Below are 17,325 nucleotides of genomic sequence, written 5' to 3' on the forward strand. Positions count from 1 at the left end.
ATCTGGAAGTGAATATTTTTTTGATCTCATCACTCTTTAATTAATATATTGGGTTTATTGTTTATACTTGGTAATTTTGGGATTGAGTTGGAGGAACCTTTTCAATAATGGCATAAACTTGGTAGTAAATAAAATTTATTCCTTTGTTGTAGGAAAAAACTAGCTTTATGCAAAAATTAACATAGAGCCTCCACCAGCCAAATATGCATGTAGATATAGTCTCATTCATTCATTTGATCTACAGTGTGGCTCTGCCAGCATATTCCATGTGCTGACCTACATGGCTGCAACGTCTCATGTTGCAGAGTTTTCTGACAAAGAATAAGGTGCGCTAGGTCGTAGTCATGCACTTAGTTATGCCGTGGAATTGATGGACTAATTTATCTTCGAAGCTTCCGCAGTTATTTTATTTAGTTGGCCTTCAGCCATATTTTTTATGAGGACCTCAATGTAATAAGTTTGTGATCAAACTCTGTTATAATTCCATGAGTATTGTGTGTGTCAGCATACCGATCTAGGGATGACACTTAAGCACGGAGACTTCGGTCCATTGGGATCGGGTCGCTACACTTGATTCAGTAGAGTGTTTATGGAGTCGATGAATTCCGTCAGCATGACGGCATGATGACGGTGTTGGTGATGTGATCTGCACATGGCTTCACCTAAGCACTACAATGATATGACTGGAGGAGTAAATGGTGCAGGGGGCACCGCACACGGTTAAAAAATTCATGTGTCTTTGGGGTGCCCCCCCCCCCGCCCCTGTATGTAAAGGAGGAGGGGAGAAGGCCGGCCACAAGGGGCGCGCCAAGGGGGGAGGAGTCCTACTAGGACTCCACTCCTAGTAGGATTCCCCCCCCCCTTTTTCCTTCAACCGGAGGGGGAAAAGAGGAAGGGAGAGGGAAGAGGAAAAGGAAAGGGGGCGCGGCACCCCCTGTGGGCTGCCTCCCCTCTCTCCTATGGCCCATGTTGGCCCAACAATTCCCCGGGGGTTTCCACTAACCTCTTGCTACTCCGAAACTTCCTGAAACCATTCCGACGTCCAAATGTAACCTTCCAATATATCAATCTTTACCTCTCGACCATTTCGAGACTCCTCGTGATGTTTGTGATCTCTTCCGGGACTCCAAACAACCTTCGGTCACCAAAACACATAACTCATATAATACCAATCATCATCGAACGTTAATCGTGCAGACCCTATGGGTTCGAGAACTATGTAGACATGACCGAGACACCTCTCCGGTCAATAACCAATAGCGGAACCTGGATGCTCATATTGGTTCCCACATATTCTACGAAGATCTTTATCGGTCGAACCGCAATGTCAATATAGTTATTCTCTTTGTCATCTGTATGTTACTTGCCCGAGATTCGGTCATCGGTATCTTCATATCTAGTTCAATCTCGTTACCGGCAAGGCTCTTTACTTGTTTCCTAGTGCATCATCCCATAAATAACTCATTAGTCACATTGCTTGCAAGGCTTCATATGATGTGCATTACCGAGAGGGCCCAGAGATACCTCTCTGATACTCGGAGTGACAAATCCTAATCTCGAACTATGCCAACCCAACAAACACCTTCAGAGATACCTATGGAGCATCTTTATAATCAACCAGTTATGTTGTGACGTTTGATAGCACATAAGGCATTCCTCCGGTGTCCAGGAGTTGCTTAATCTCAAGGTCGGAGAAATATATATTTGACACAAAGAATGCAGTAGCAATAAAACTCAACGATCATTATGCTAAGCTAACGGATGGGTCTTGTCCATCACATCATTCCACTAATGATGTGATCCCGTTCTCAAATGACAACTCATGTCCATGGCTAGGAAACTTAACCATCTTTGATCAACGAGCTAGTCTAGTAGAGGCATACTAGGGACACGTTGCTTTGTCTATGTATTCACACATGTATCAAGTTTCCGGTTAATACAATTCTAGCACGAATAATAAACATTTATCATGAATAAGGAAATACAAAATAACAACTTTATTATCGCCTCTAGGGCATATTTCCTTCAGTCTCTCACTTGCACGAGAGTCAATAATCTAGTTCACATCACCATGTGATTTAACACCAATAGTTCACATCTATATGTGATTAACACCCATAGTTCACATCGCCACGTGACCAACAACCAAAGGGTTTACTCGAATCTATAATCTAGTTCACATCACTATGTGATTAACACCCAAAGAGTACTGAGGTGTGATCATGTTTTGCTTGTGAGAGAAGTTTAGTCAATGGATCTGCAATATTCAGAGCCGTATGTATTTTGCAAATTTTGTATGTCTACAATGCTCTGCATGGATCTACTCTAGCTAATTGCTCCCACTTTCAATATGCATCCAGATTGAGACTTGGAGTCATCCGGATCTGTGTAAAAGCTTGCATCGACGTAACTCTTTACGACAAATTCTTTATCACCTCCATAACCGAGAAATATTTCCTTAATCCTATTAGGTAACTAAGGATAACTTTGACCGTTGTGCAGTGATCCACTCCAGGATCACTAGTGTACCCCCTCGCCAAACTCATGATAAGGTACATAATAGGTCTGGTACATAGCATAGCATACTTTATAGAACCTCTGGCTGAGGCATAGGGAATGACTTTGATTCTCTTTCTATTTTCTGTTGTGGTCGGGTTTTGAGTCTTACTCAACTTTACACCTTGCATCATAGGCAAAAACTCCTTCTTTGACTGTTCCATTTTGAACTACTTCAAAATCTTGTCAAGGTATGTACTCATTGAAAAATATTATCAAGCATCTTGATCTATCTCTATAGATCTTGATGCCCAATATGTAAGCAACTTCATCGAGGTCTTTCTTTGAAAAAACTCCTTTCAAACTCTCCTTTATGCTTTCCAGAAAATTCTACATTATTTTTTATCAACAATATGTCATACCCATATACTTATCAGAAAGGTTGTAGTGCTCCCACTCACTTTCTTGTAAATGCAGGCTTCACTGCAAGTCTACTCATCAAAGCGTATATTCCAACTCCGAGATGTTGGCACGAGTCCATTGATGGATTACTGGAGCTTGCACACTTTGTTAGCACCTTTGGGATTGACAAAACCTTCTGGTTGTATCATATACAACTCTTCTTAGTGATATCCATTTAAGGAATGCAGTTTTGACATCCATATGCCAGATTTCATAAAATGTGGCAATTTCTAACTTGATTCGGATAGACTTAAGCATCGATACGAGTGAGAAAATCTAATCGTAGTCAACACCTTTTGTGACAATTCAAGCTTTGTAGATAGTAACACTACCATCAACGTTCGTCTTCCTCTTGAAGATCCATTTATTTTCTATGGTTCGCCGACAATCGGGAAAATCCACCAAAGTCCATACTTTGTTCTCATACATGGATCCTATCTCAGATTTCATGGCCTCAAGCCATTTATTGGAATCTGGGCTCATCATAGCTTCTTCATAGTTCGTAGGTTCGTCATGGACAAGTAACATGACTTCCAAAACAGGATTACCGTACCACTCTGGTGCGGATCATGCTCTGCCAGACCTATGAGGTTCTGTAGCAACTTGATCTATAGTTTCATGATCTTTATCATTAGCTTCCTCTCTAGTTGGTGTAGGCATCACGGGAAAAGATTTCTCGGATGAGCTACTTTCCAAATTGAGAGCAGGTACAATTACCTCATCAAGTTATACTTTCCTCCCACTCACTTCTTTCGACAGGAAATGCTTCTCTAGAAAGGTTTCGTTCTTAGCAACAAAAATCTTGCCTTCAGACTTGTGGTACAAGGTGTACCCAATTGTTTCCTTAGGGTATCTTATGAATACACATTTCTCTGATTTGGGTTCGAGCTTATCAGGCTGAAACCTTTTGACATAAGCATCGCATCCCAAAACTTTAAGAAACGACGGCTTAGTTTTGTTGCCAAACCATAGTTCATACGGTGTCATCTCAACGGATTTTGAAGGTGCCCTGTTTAACGTGAATGCAGATGTCTCTATTACATAACCCCAAAACAATAGTGGTAAATTGGTAAGAGACATCATAGATCGCACCATATCTAATAAAGTGCGGTTACGACGTTCGGACACACCATTACGTTGTGGTGTTCCAGGTGGCGTGAGTTGTGAAACTATTGCACATTGTTTTAAATGAAGGCCAAACTCGTAACTCAAATATTCTCCTCCGCGATTAGATTGTAGAAACTTTATTTTCTCGTTATGATGATTCTCCACTTCACTCTGAAATTCTTTGAACTTTTAAAATGTTTCAGACTTGTGTTTCATTAAGTAGATATACCCATATCTGCTCAAATCATCTGTGAAGGTCAGAAAATTATGATACCCTCCACGAGCATCAACACTCATCGGACCGCATACATCGGTATGTATTATTTGCAATAAGTCATTAGCTCGTTCCATTGTTCTGGAGAACGGATTTTTAGTCATCTTGCACATAAGGCACGGTTCACAAGTATCAAATGATTCATAATCAAGTGATTCCAAAAGTCCACCTGCATGGAGTTTCTTCATGCGCTTTAGAGCGATATGACTTAAACGTTAGTGCCACAGATATGTTGCATTATCATTATCAACTTTGCATCTTTTGGCATCAATATTATGAATATGTGTATTACTACGATCGAGATTCAATAAACCACTAACATTGGGTGTATGACCATAGAAGGTTTTATTCATGTAAACAGAATAACAATTATTCTCTGTCTTGAATGAATAACCATATTGCAATAAACATGATCTAATCATATTCATGCCAATGCAGACACCAAATCATCATTTATTTAGGTTCAACACTAATCCTGAAAGTATAGTGAGTGTGCGATGATGATCATATCAATCTTGGAACCACTTCCAACACATGTCGTCACTTCACCCTCAACTAGTCTCTATTTATTCTGCAACTCCTGTTTTGAGTTACTAATCTTCGCAACCGAACAAGTATCAAATACCCAGGGGTAACTACGAGCACTAGTAAGGTACACATCAATAACATCTATATAAAATATACCTTTGTTCACTTTGCCATCCTTATTATCCACCAAATATTTGGGGTAGTTTCACTTCTAGTGACCATTTCCATTGCAGTAGAAGCACTCAGTTTCAGGCTTAGGTCCAGCTTTGGGTTTCTTCCTGGGAGTGACAACTTGCCTGCCATCCTTCTTGAAGTTCCCTTTCCCTTTGCCCTTTTCTTGACACTAGTGATCTCTTTTAATCATCAACACTTGATGCTTTTTCTTGATTTCTACCTTCGTCAATTTCAGCATCACGAAGAGCTCAGGAATCGCTTCTGTCATCCCTTGCATATTATAGTTCATCACGAAGTTCCAGTAACTTTTATGATGATGAATAGAGAACTCTGTCAATCACTATCTTATCTGGAAGATTAAATCCTACTTGATTCAAGCGATTGTAGTACCCATACATTTCGTGCACATGCTCACTAGCTGAGCTATTCTCCTCCATTTATTAGGCGAAGTACTCTTGTCAGAGGTCACATACCTCTCGACACGGGCATGAGTCTGAAATACCAATTTCAGCTCATGGAACATCGCATATGCTCTGTGGCATTCAAAACATTTTTGAAGTCCCGGTTCTAAGCCGTAAAGCATGGTGCACTAAACTATCAAGTAGTCATCATATTGAGATGGCCAAACGTTCATAGCATCTTCATCTGCTCCTGCAATAGGTCTATCACCTAGTGGTGCATCAAGGACATAATTCTTCTGTGCAGCAATGAGGATAAACCTTAGATCATGGACCCAGTCCGCATCGTTGCTACTATCATCTTTCAATTTAGTTTTCTATAGGAACATATCAAAAAACTTAGGGAAGCAACAACGCGAGCTATTGATCTACAACATAATTTGCAAATACTATCAGGACTAAGTTCATGATAAATTAAGTTCAATTAATCATATTACTTAAGAACTCCCACTTAGATAGACATCCCTCAAGTCATCTAAATGATACATGATCCAAATCAACTAAACCATGTCTGATCATCACGTGAGATGGAGTAGTCTTCAGTGGTGAACATCACTATGTTGATCATATCTACTATATGATTCACGTTCAACCTTTCGGTCTCCAGTCTTCTGAGGCCATATCTGTACATGCTAGGCTCGTCAAGTTTAACCCGAGTATTCCGCGCGTGCAAATCTGGCTTGCACCCGTTGTATTTGAATGTAGAGCTTATCACACCCGATCATCACGTGGTGTCTCAGCACAAAGAACTTTCGCAACGATGCATACTCGAGGAGAACACTTATACCTTGAAATTTAGTAAGGGATCATCTTATAATGCTACCGCCATACTAAGAAAAATAAGATGCATAAAAGATAAACATCACATGAAATCAAAATATGTGACATGATATGGCCATCATCATCTTGTGCTCATGATCTCCATCACCGAAGCAACGTCTTGATCTCCATTGTCATCGGCTTGACACCTTGATCTCCATCGTAGCGTCGTGGTCGTCTCGCTAACAATTGCTTCTACGACTATTGCTACCACTTAGTGATAAAGTAAAGCAATTACATAGCATTTGTATTTCATACAATAAAGCGACAACCATATGGCTCCTGGCAGTTGCCGATAACTTTTACAAAACATGATCATCTCATACAACAATCTTTATATCACATCATGTCTTGACCATATCACATCACAACATGCCCTGCAAAAACAAGTTAGATGTCCTCTATTTTGTTTGTCGCAAGTTTTACATGGTTGCTACGGGCTGCTAGCATGAACCGTACATACCTACGGCACAAAAACTACAATGGTTATTTATCAAGTTTGTTGTTTTAACCTTCACAAGGATCGGACGCAGTCAAATTCGATTCAACTAAAGTTGGAGAAACAGACACCCGCCAGCCACTTTTATGCAAAACTAGTTGCATGTCTGTCAGTGGAACCGGTCTCATGAACGCGGTCATGTAAGGTTGGTCCAGGCCGCTTCATCAAACAATACCGCCGAATCATAATAAGACATTCGTGGTAAGCAGTATGATGATCACCGCCCACAACTCTTTGTGTTCTACTCATGCATATCATCTACGCATAGACCTGGCTCGGATGCCACTGTTGGGAAACGTAGCATGCAATTTCAAAAAAATTCCTATGCTCAGGCAAGATCTATCTAGGAGATGCATAGCAACGAGAGGGGGAAAGTGTGTCCACGTAACCTCGTAGACCGAAAGCGGAAGACTTAACTTAATGCGGTTGATGTAGTCAAACGTCTTCTCAAATCAACCGATCAAGTACTGAACATATGGCACCTCCGAGTTCTCCACACGTTCAGCTCGATGACGTCCCTCAAACGCTTGATCCAGTAGAGTGTCGATGGATTCAATTAGTTCTGTCAGCACGACGACATGATGACGATGTTGGTGATGTGATCCACGCAGGGCTTCGCCTAAGCACTACAACGATATGACCGGAGGAGTAAACGGTGGAGGGGGCACCGCACACGGCTAAACAATTCATGTGTCTTTGGGGTCCCCCCCCTGCCCCCGTATATAAAGGAGGAGGGGAGGAGGTCGTCCACAAGGGTTGCGACAAGGGGTGAGGAGTCCTAGTACCCCCCCCCCTTTTTTTCCTTAAACCAGAGGGGGTAAAGTGGAAGGGAGAGGGAAGAGGAAAAGGAAAGAGGGGCGCGCCCCCTCCCCTAGTACAATTCGGACTCCCCATGGGAGGGTGGCGCGGCCACCCCTTGTGGGCTGCCTCCCCTCTCTCCTATGGCCCATGTTCGCCCAACAATTCCCCGAGGGGTTCTGGTAACCTCCCGGTACTCCGAAAAACATCTGAAACTTCCCGAAACCATTCCGGTGTCCGAATGTAACCTTCCAATATATCAATCTTTACCTCTCGACCATTTTCAGACTCCTCGTCATGTTCGTGATCTCAGCCGGGAATCCGACCAACCTTCGGTCACCAAAACACATAACTCATATAATTCCAATCATCATCGAACGTTAAGCGTGCGGACCCTACGGGTTCGAGAACTATGTAGACATGACCGAGACACCTCTCCGGTCAATAACCAATTGCAGAACCTGGATGCTCATATTGGTTCCCACATATTCTACAAAGATCTTTATCGGTCAAACCGCAATGCAATATAGTTATTCCCTTTGTAATCGGTATGTTACTTGCCCGAGATTCGATCGTCGGTATCTTCATACCTAGTTCAATATCGTTATCGGCAAGTCTCTTTACTCGTTCCGTAGTGCATCATCCCGTAACTAACTCATTAGTCACATTGCTTGGGCTTCATATGATGTGCATTATCGAGAGGGTCCAGAGATACCTCTCTAATACTCGGAGTGACAAATCCTAATCTCGATCTATGCCAACCCAACAAACACCTTCCGAGATACCTATAGAGCACCTTTAGAATCACCCAGTTACGTTGTGACGTTTGATAGCACACAAGGCATTCCTCCAGTGTCCGGGAGTTGCATAATCTCATAGTTGGAGGAATATATATTTGACACGAAGAAAGAAGTAGCAATAAAACTCAAGATCATTATGCTAAGCTAATGGATGGGTCTTCTCCATCACATCATTCCACTAATGATGTGATCCCATTATTGAATGACAACTCATGTCCATGGCTAGGAAACCTTACCATCTTTGATTAACGAGCTAGTCTAGTAGAGGCATACTAGGGACATGTTGCTTTGTCTATGGATTCACACATGTATCAAGTTTCCGGTTAATACAATTCTATAATGAATAATAAACATCTATCATGAATAAGGAAATATAAAATAACAACTTTATTATTGCATCTAGGGCATATTTCCTTCAAATGCATACTTTAGATCTGATGTAAGTCTTGCGAGTACTTTGGATGAGTACTCATGGTTGCTTTGCTACATCTTTTTCCCCATACCCGGTTGTTGTGGCCAGTTGACAGAGTCCAGGAGCCAGATGCCACCACCGACGTCTACTACCACACCAAGGGTGCCTACTACCACTGGAGGCCGCTGATGACCAGGAGTAGTTAGGAGGCTCCCAAGTAGGAGGCCTTGCTTTTCATTCTTAGATACCTTTGTGCTAGCCTTCTTAAGGCAAACTTGATTAACTTATGTCTGTAATCAGATATTGTTGCTTCCGCTGAATCGTTTGTATTCGATCCATCGAGTCCACTGGCATGTAAAATAAAGTATGTATTAACTTTAATTGTGTCTAGAGTTGTGTTGTGATATCTTCCCATGAGTTCATGATCCTGATCGTACACTTTTGCGAGTATGATTAGTGTACGATTGAATCAGGGGCGTCACAATATGTGTCCATGGGTGCATGCTTAGGTCTGATGCAAGAAATGGGAATGAATTTCAAACGCCTCGACATCGTGGCTCGGGTGCAAACATTGAGATACTTGGTTTTTAAATTCTAGTAAATCCAAAACTTGTCTGAAATTCATGAATCTTGGCATGTTATCATGGAATGGCAGCAACATGTTATGGTAAAAAAATTGCCCCATTTGGGGCAGGTTTTGGTATAAGCTACGCACAAACCAGAGCTTCTCATAAGAAGCCTCGTGATTCCGGTAGGTAACGTGTCACCTTTGTGGACGAAACGACATTCGTTGCCTCTTCTTACCTTGAATTTTTTCTAGAGGCGACATATACCAATTGGAGTGTCATGTTAAATTTTGGAATTATTCATGGTTCGTTTGGACATTTTTATACATTAACTGAGTTTTCTAGGCATTTTATGTGCATAATTCAAATTTGAACTGCAGGCACATGCTCCAGTGCACCAAAATGGGATACAAATCATATATGTGTCCTTGTGTGAATTCTTAGGTCCCATGTAAGAAATATGAATGAATTTTAAACACCTCGGAATCGTGGCTCGGGGGAAAACATTGAGATACTTGGTTTTGAAATTCTAGTAAATCCAAAACTCATCTAAAATTCATGACACTTGGCATGTTATCATGGAATGGCAGCTACATATTTTGGTAAAAAAAATTGTCCCATATGGGGCAGGTTTTGGTATAAGCTCCTCACAAACTAGAGCTTCTCACTAGAAGCATCATGGTTCCGGTAGGGAATAACTCGCCTTTGTGGATGAAACGACATTCAATGCCTCTTCTTGCCTTGATTTTTTTTCTATAAGCAACATAGGCCAATATGAGTGTCGTGTTAACTTTTGGAATTATTCAGGGTTCGTTTATACATTTTTATACATTAACTGGGTTTTCTAGGCATTTTATGTGCATAATTCAAATTTGAACTATAGGAGTACACCAAAATGGGTTGAAAAATCATAGTTGTGTCCTTGTGTGCATGCTTAGGTCCCATGCAAGAAATGAGAATGAATTTCAAACACCTCAACATCGTGGCTCGGCAGCAAACATTGAGATAGTTTCTTTTTAAATCCTAGTAAATCCAAAACTCGTCTGAAATTCATAAAACTTGGCATGCTATCATGGAATGGCACCAACATGTTGTGGTTAATTTTTTGTCCCATTTGGGGCAGGTTTTGGTATATGCTCCTCACAAACTAGAGCTTCTCACAAGAAGCATCGTGGTTCCTATAGCGACCACGATCCCAATGGACCGAAGTCTTTGTGCTTAAGTGTCATCCCTGGACCGGTATGCTGACACACACAAAGCTCGAGGAATTATAATAGAGTTCAATCACACACTTATTACATCGAGATCCTCATAAAGAGTATTTATTACACAAATAATATGGCTGAAGGCCATCTAAACGAAATAATTGTGGAAGCTTTGAAGATAAATGAGTCCATCAACTCCAACGGCATAGCAGAGTGCATAAAAATGACCTATCGCACCTTATTCTTCGTCGGTAAAGTCTGAAACATGAGACGTTGCAGCTGTTTAGGTCAGCACATGGAATATGCTGGCAGAGTTACATTGTAGAGCAAATGAATGCAAGAAACTATATCTACATGCATATTTGGCTGGTGGGGGCTCTAAGTTTAATGTTTTGCATAAAGCAAATTTTTTCCTACAACAAAGGAATAAATTTTATTTACTACAAAGTTGTACCAATATTTGAGAAGGTTCCTACAACTCAAATCCCAACATTAACCAAGAATCATCATTACACCCAATTCATTAATTAGGGAGTGATGAGATCAGCAATAATATCCACTTCTAGATAATCAAAATGTCCATAACCGGGGACACGGCTAACCATGATTAGTTTATACACTCTACAGAGGTTGCGCACTTTTCCCCACAAGACTGGACCGCATCCATGATCGGAAGATCGAGACATAGTATTTCTGAAGCATTAACTCTCTACTCTGGATAGACCGGTACACCTACTTTCCCCTACATCTGCTAGTCCACCTCTACAAGAGCTCACACAACTTACTCAACTATGGCAGAGCCCATAATGGCTTGTGGCTACACACGGAATTTCTAGGCATGAAATATCATATGATCCCTTTGAGCCTGGGTGGAGAACCGAGGCAAAATCACACGGGTACTCCGGGATACCCATGGGCAAGCACTGGTTTCTCTAGGTACCCCAACCAATCCACCAGATGTGTATTCAAGTTGCCACCTTAATGTTGTCCAAAATTATTATCTCTCACATCTTCCATGAATATCTCGAACCAATCCCCATCTACGAGCATGGCTAAGCAATATATGAGCATAACGTTTATTCCCGGGGTGATCAAAGGTAATAGGTTCCTACCACAATACTACAACCAAACCACATGTTCCCAAATCCTACTCATGCAAATATTTAAGGGGCAAAACTAATGCATAGTAAAAATTGGGTATTGAAAAGTAAGATCAAAGTGTAACTTGCCTTGCTGACGATCGGAAAACTCTAGAGATTCGTAGTAACAAGATTTGTACTCCAGAAAATCTAGCTGAAAGGATCGAGAAGAGGTGTCTAGAGGGGGGTGAATAGACTCTAAGCAAGAAAAGTTGAAGTTTTTAATTTCTTTAAGTTGAAGTGGAGTTTTGGCACAAGTTTAACATTCACAATACATATCAAGCAAGCATGCAAAGAGTATATGAGCAGCAGAAAATAAATCATGCAAATTGCAAGAATGTAAAGGGATGGGATTGGAGTGTGCAAACGCAATTTGGAGACACGGAGATTTTTGAGCCATGGTTCCGATAGGTGGTGCTATCGTACATCCACGTTGATGGAGACTTCAACCCACGAAGGGTAATGGTTGCCGAGTCCACAAAGGGCTCCACCCACGAAGGGTCCACGAAGAAGCAACCTTGTCTATCCCACCATGGTCGTCGCCCACGAAGGACTTGCCTCACTAGGGTAGATCTTCATGAAGTAGGCGATCTCCTTGCCCTTACAAACTCCTTGGTTCAACTCCACAATCTTGACGGAGGCTCCCAAGTGACACCTAACCAATCTAGGAGACAGCACTCTCCAAGAAATAACAAATGGTGTGTTGATGATGAACTCCTTGCTCTTGTGCTTCAAATGATAGTCTCCCCAACACTCAACTCTCTCTCACATGATTTGGATTTGGTTGAAAGAAGATTTGAGTGGAAAGCAACTTGGGGAAGGCTAGAGATCAAGATTTATGTGGTAGGAATGGAAGATCTTGACCTCAACACAAGTGTAGGTGGTTCTCTCTCAGAAAATGTATCCTAGAAGTGTAGGCATGTTCTGATGGCTCTCTTCACAAATGAAGAGTGGGTGGAGGGGTATATATAGCCTCCACACAAAATCTAACCGTTACACACAACTTACCAAACTCGGTGGGACCGAATTGTGAAACTCGGTCGGACCGATTTAGGAAATAATGTGACTGTTAGGATTTACGATGGGACCAACATGTCATCTCGCTGGGACTGATATGGTTAGGGTTATGGCATAACGTAATCTCGGTGAGACCGATTACACAAACTCGGGGAGACCAATTTTGGTAATGGACACACAGACGGTTGGTCAGGCAAACTCGATTGGACTGATTCGCTCATCTCGGTTAGACCGAAATGTTACGAAGAGGAACAAAGAGTTTGCATTGTAATCTCGGTAGGACCGATTCCGCAAACTCGGTGAGACCGATTTTGGTAATGGACACATACAAAGAGATTACAATCCCATCTTGGTGAGACCGAGATCCCTATCGGTTGGACCGAAAAGACTAGGGTATGTGGCAGTGGCTATTTCAATCAAAACTCGATGGCGCCAGATGGAAAGATTCGGTAGGGCCGAGTTTGACTTTTGGTTTGGGACATGTGTGGATGTGAGAAAGTAGTTGAGGGCTTTGGAGCATATCACTAAGCATGTTGAGCAAGAAACTCATTAAGCAACACCTCATCCCTTCTTGATAGTATTGGCTTTTCCTAAAGACTTAATGTGATCCTGGATCACTAAAAGCAACATGTAGAGTCTTGTGCTTTGAGCTTGAGCCAATCCTTTGTCCTTAGCATCTTGAAGGGGTTCCACATCCTCTAGTCCATGACACTCCATTGTTGAACTTATCTGAAACATACTAGGTAAGAGTATTAGTCCAACAAGAGATATGTTGACATTAATTACCAAAATCACCCAGGGAGCACTTGTGCTTTCACTAGCATAGACAAACAATATCATACATAAGCAATCAAGCAAACGATGCAAAGAGAAATCGAAGAATAGATCCAAAGAACACGAAAACAAGCAAATAACTAATCTAAATAGAAAAAAAAATAACAGCATTATATTTATGTGGATTAGATCTTAACGGTAGGTACATGTGAATAGCTACGATTTGCAAAAATAATCAACTCCAGCGGAGCTATGAAACTCAAGATACGAACAAAACAAGATCAAATTCAAATCTGAACTAAACTCAAATTTTAAATTGTCAAAAACATGTTCAACTTGGTTTACTGGATAGATGAGATCGCTCTGAAGATTTAGGCGATGGTTTCGTCGAATTTGGTCAAACAAGCTAAAAGTTACTAAGGTTTAAAGATCAGGGGCTAATTTGCGAAGAAAATATTCATGGATAGGTACCTGGCCGAAAACTTAAAAAAAAAAGAAAAATCCGATCGAACGAACGTTCACTATAGAACGTTCATTAAAGAAACTAAATGAACGAACGGTTCGCTAAATAAACTAACTAATAAAATAAACCAATCTAAAATGATAAACCGAAAAAACCGAAAGAAAATCGGTGGTTCGGTCGGTTTTGTACCGGTTCGGGATTCGTCGGCGATGGCGGCGGCGTCGGACAAGGCAGCGACTTCGGGCGAGGCGAGGCTTCGGCTGCGGGGGCTCCGACGGCGGGGGCGCGGCTCGGCGACGCGGCTGCGGGCGACGGCGGCAGCAGTGGCAGGGGGCGGCGTGCAACGGCGGCGGCGGTTGCAGCGGCGGCTTCGGTGGTGGGGAGAGAGGGGATCGGGGCGGGGTATTTAAGGAGGGAAGGGGAGGCGAGGCGAGGCCGGCTTGGAGTAGGGGCAAGCGGGCGGCGGCGCGGAGTCGGAGTCCGGACCGGACTCCGGTCGCGGTGGCGGCGGGCGACGGGACTCTGTCCCGGAGTCGGCGTGGGCGCGGGAAGAGCTGGGCTGCGGCCTGGCGCTGAGCTAGGCTGGCCCAGTTCGGCGGAACTGTTTTTTTTAAACAATTTATCCAGAGACAAAAACACACAAAATAAAATATAAATAATATCCTAAAAATTCCAGAAAAAATCATGTAGCTATATGGCCTTATTAATGACCTCGTGAACATTTTTCTAAGCCTAAATGCCTAAAATAGAAACAAACATTATAATGGTAATTACTCAGCTAACAAATAAATAAACCGGCGAATAAAATCAAATAAACTCTCCAAAAATTCAAAATTCAATTTCCAATATTTTTCTACTGATTTTGAAGAAGCCATATTATCTTCTCTATTTTAAAATATTTGGAAAAGAATTTTTTAAAACTATTTGATCCAATTTACCAAATTTTGATAAATCAAAATTGGATTTTTTGTGAAACCCCCAACTCTCTCAAATTGGTCCTTGAGTTGCTTAAGGCCTCTTGGATCAAAATGCAACTAAAACAAAGCAACAAAATGCAATAAATCATGGGTGCATATGAATGATCTATGTATAACATCCAAATTGAAAATTGGGATGTTACAAACCTACCCCCCTTAAGATGAATCTCGCCCTCGAGATTCGGTTTGGTCAGCAAAAAGGTGTGGGTGGTCCTTGCGGATGTCTTCTTCAAGCTCCCAGGTAGCTTCCTCCTCGGTATGATGGCTCCACTAAACTTTGCAAAACTTGATGACTCTGCTGCGAGTAACTCGGCTGGAACACTCGAGAATCTTAACGGGCTTCTCTTCATAGGTCAGATCACTATCGAACTGAATCGCTTCTAGTGGCACTGTATCTCTCGGAGGAATGTCAGCCATCTCTGCATGGCACTTCTTCAACTGGGAAATGTGAAACACATCATTAACTCCTGACAAGCCTTCAGGTAATTCCAACTTGTAGGCAACTTCTCCCATAAGTTCCAAAATTCTGTAGGATCCCACAAATTGTGGTGCTAGCTTTCCTTTGACTCCAAATCGCTTAACTCCTCGAAGTGGGGACACACGAAGATATGCTTTGTCTCCGACTTCATAGGCTACCTCCTTGCGTTTAGTATCTGCATAACTCTTCTTCCTGGACTGGGCTATCTTGAGTCTATCACGAATCAACTTAACCTTCTCCTTGGAATCTCTGATTAAGTCTGGTCCAAACAATTGTCGATCTCCAACTTCATCCCATGACAATGGTCTCCTGCACCTCCTTCCATACAAAGCTTCGAAAGGGGCCATCTTCAAACTGGCTTGGTAACTGTTGTTATAGGAGAACTCTGCATAGGGAAAATTATCATCCCAACTAGATGCATAATCTAGCGCACAAGCTCTCAACATGTCCTCCAGAATCTGATTGACTCTCTCGGTCTGTCCATCTGTCTGCGGATGAAACAGATTCCAAAACTTTGAACTAAACTGTGTTCCTCTATCTGATATGATGGTCCTCGGAACTCCATGCAGACATACGATCCTGGTCATGTATATCTTCTCCAACTTAGAACTTGTATAAGTTGTCTTCATAGGGATGAATGGGCTACCTTGGTCAAGCGGTCAACTACAACCCAGATAGAATCATAGCCTGAACGAGTCCTGGGTAATCCGGTAATAAAATCCATGCCAAGTTTATCCCACTTCCATTCGGATATCGGCGAAGACTGAAGCAACCCTGCTGGTTTCTGATGCTCTGCCTTAACTTTCTGACATACGTCGCATACTGCTACATACTCTGCAATATCCTTCTTCATTCATGTCCACTAGAAACTTTCCTTCAAGTCCAGATACATCTTGGTGTTGCCTGGGTGAGTCGAATAAGGCGAATCATGAGCCTCCTGAAGAATTAACTTCCTGATATCAGGGTCATTAGGCACATAGATACGATCCTCAAACCATAAAGTTTTGTGCTCATCCTCACAAAAACCTTTAGCCTTTCCTTTAGTCATCCTTTCCTTTATCTCTGCAATCTCCTTGTCCGTCTTATGGGCTTCTCTGATCTTTCCCAACAAAGTGGACGGAATTTCCAGTGCCGCAACATAACCTCTCGGAACTATCTCCAAGCGAAGTTCTTGAAGATCATCAGCTAACTCCCGGGGTAATCCTCCGGTTATGAGCGTGTTAACATAACTCCTGCGGCTCAACGCATCTGCTACGACATTGGCCTTTCCTGGATGATAATGCAATCTCATGTCATCATCCTTTATGAGCTCCAACCATCTCCTCCGACTGAGGTTCAACTCCTTCTGCATGAAGATGTACTTCAACCTCTTATGATCCATGTAAACATCGCAACAATTACCAATGAGAAAGTGTCTCCAGGTCTTGAGCACATGCACTACGACTGCTAACTCCAAATCATGTGTGGCATAATTCAACTCATGAGGTCAAAGCTGACGTGAGGGATATGAAACAACCCTTCCTTCATGCTTAAGAACACCTCCAAATCCTTGACGTGAAGCATCGCAATAAACATGGAAATCCTTGCGTATGTCTGGGAGAATCAGCACTAGGGTTGTAACCAAACCTTTCTTCAACTCTTGAAAACTGGCCTCACAATCCTCAGTCCATTTAAACTTGGTGTCCTTCTTCAATAACTCCGTCATGGGCTTCGCGATCTTTGAAAAATTCTCAATAAATCTCCGATAATAACCTGCGAGTCCAAGAAAACTTCGGATCTCTCCAACTGAGGTGGGTGCCAACCACTCAGTGACAGATGCAACCTTGGTAGGGTCTACTGCTATTCCTTCTCCTGATATAACATGTCCGAGAAATCCAAC

The sequence above is a fragment of the Triticum dicoccoides genome, chromosome 4B, assembly GCF_002162155.2.
Source record: "Triticum dicoccoides isolate Atlit2015 ecotype Zavitan chromosome 4B, WEW_v2.0, whole genome shotgun sequence".
NCBI classification, from domain to species: Eukaryota; Viridiplantae; Streptophyta; class Magnoliopsida; order Poales; family Poaceae; genus Triticum; species Triticum dicoccoides.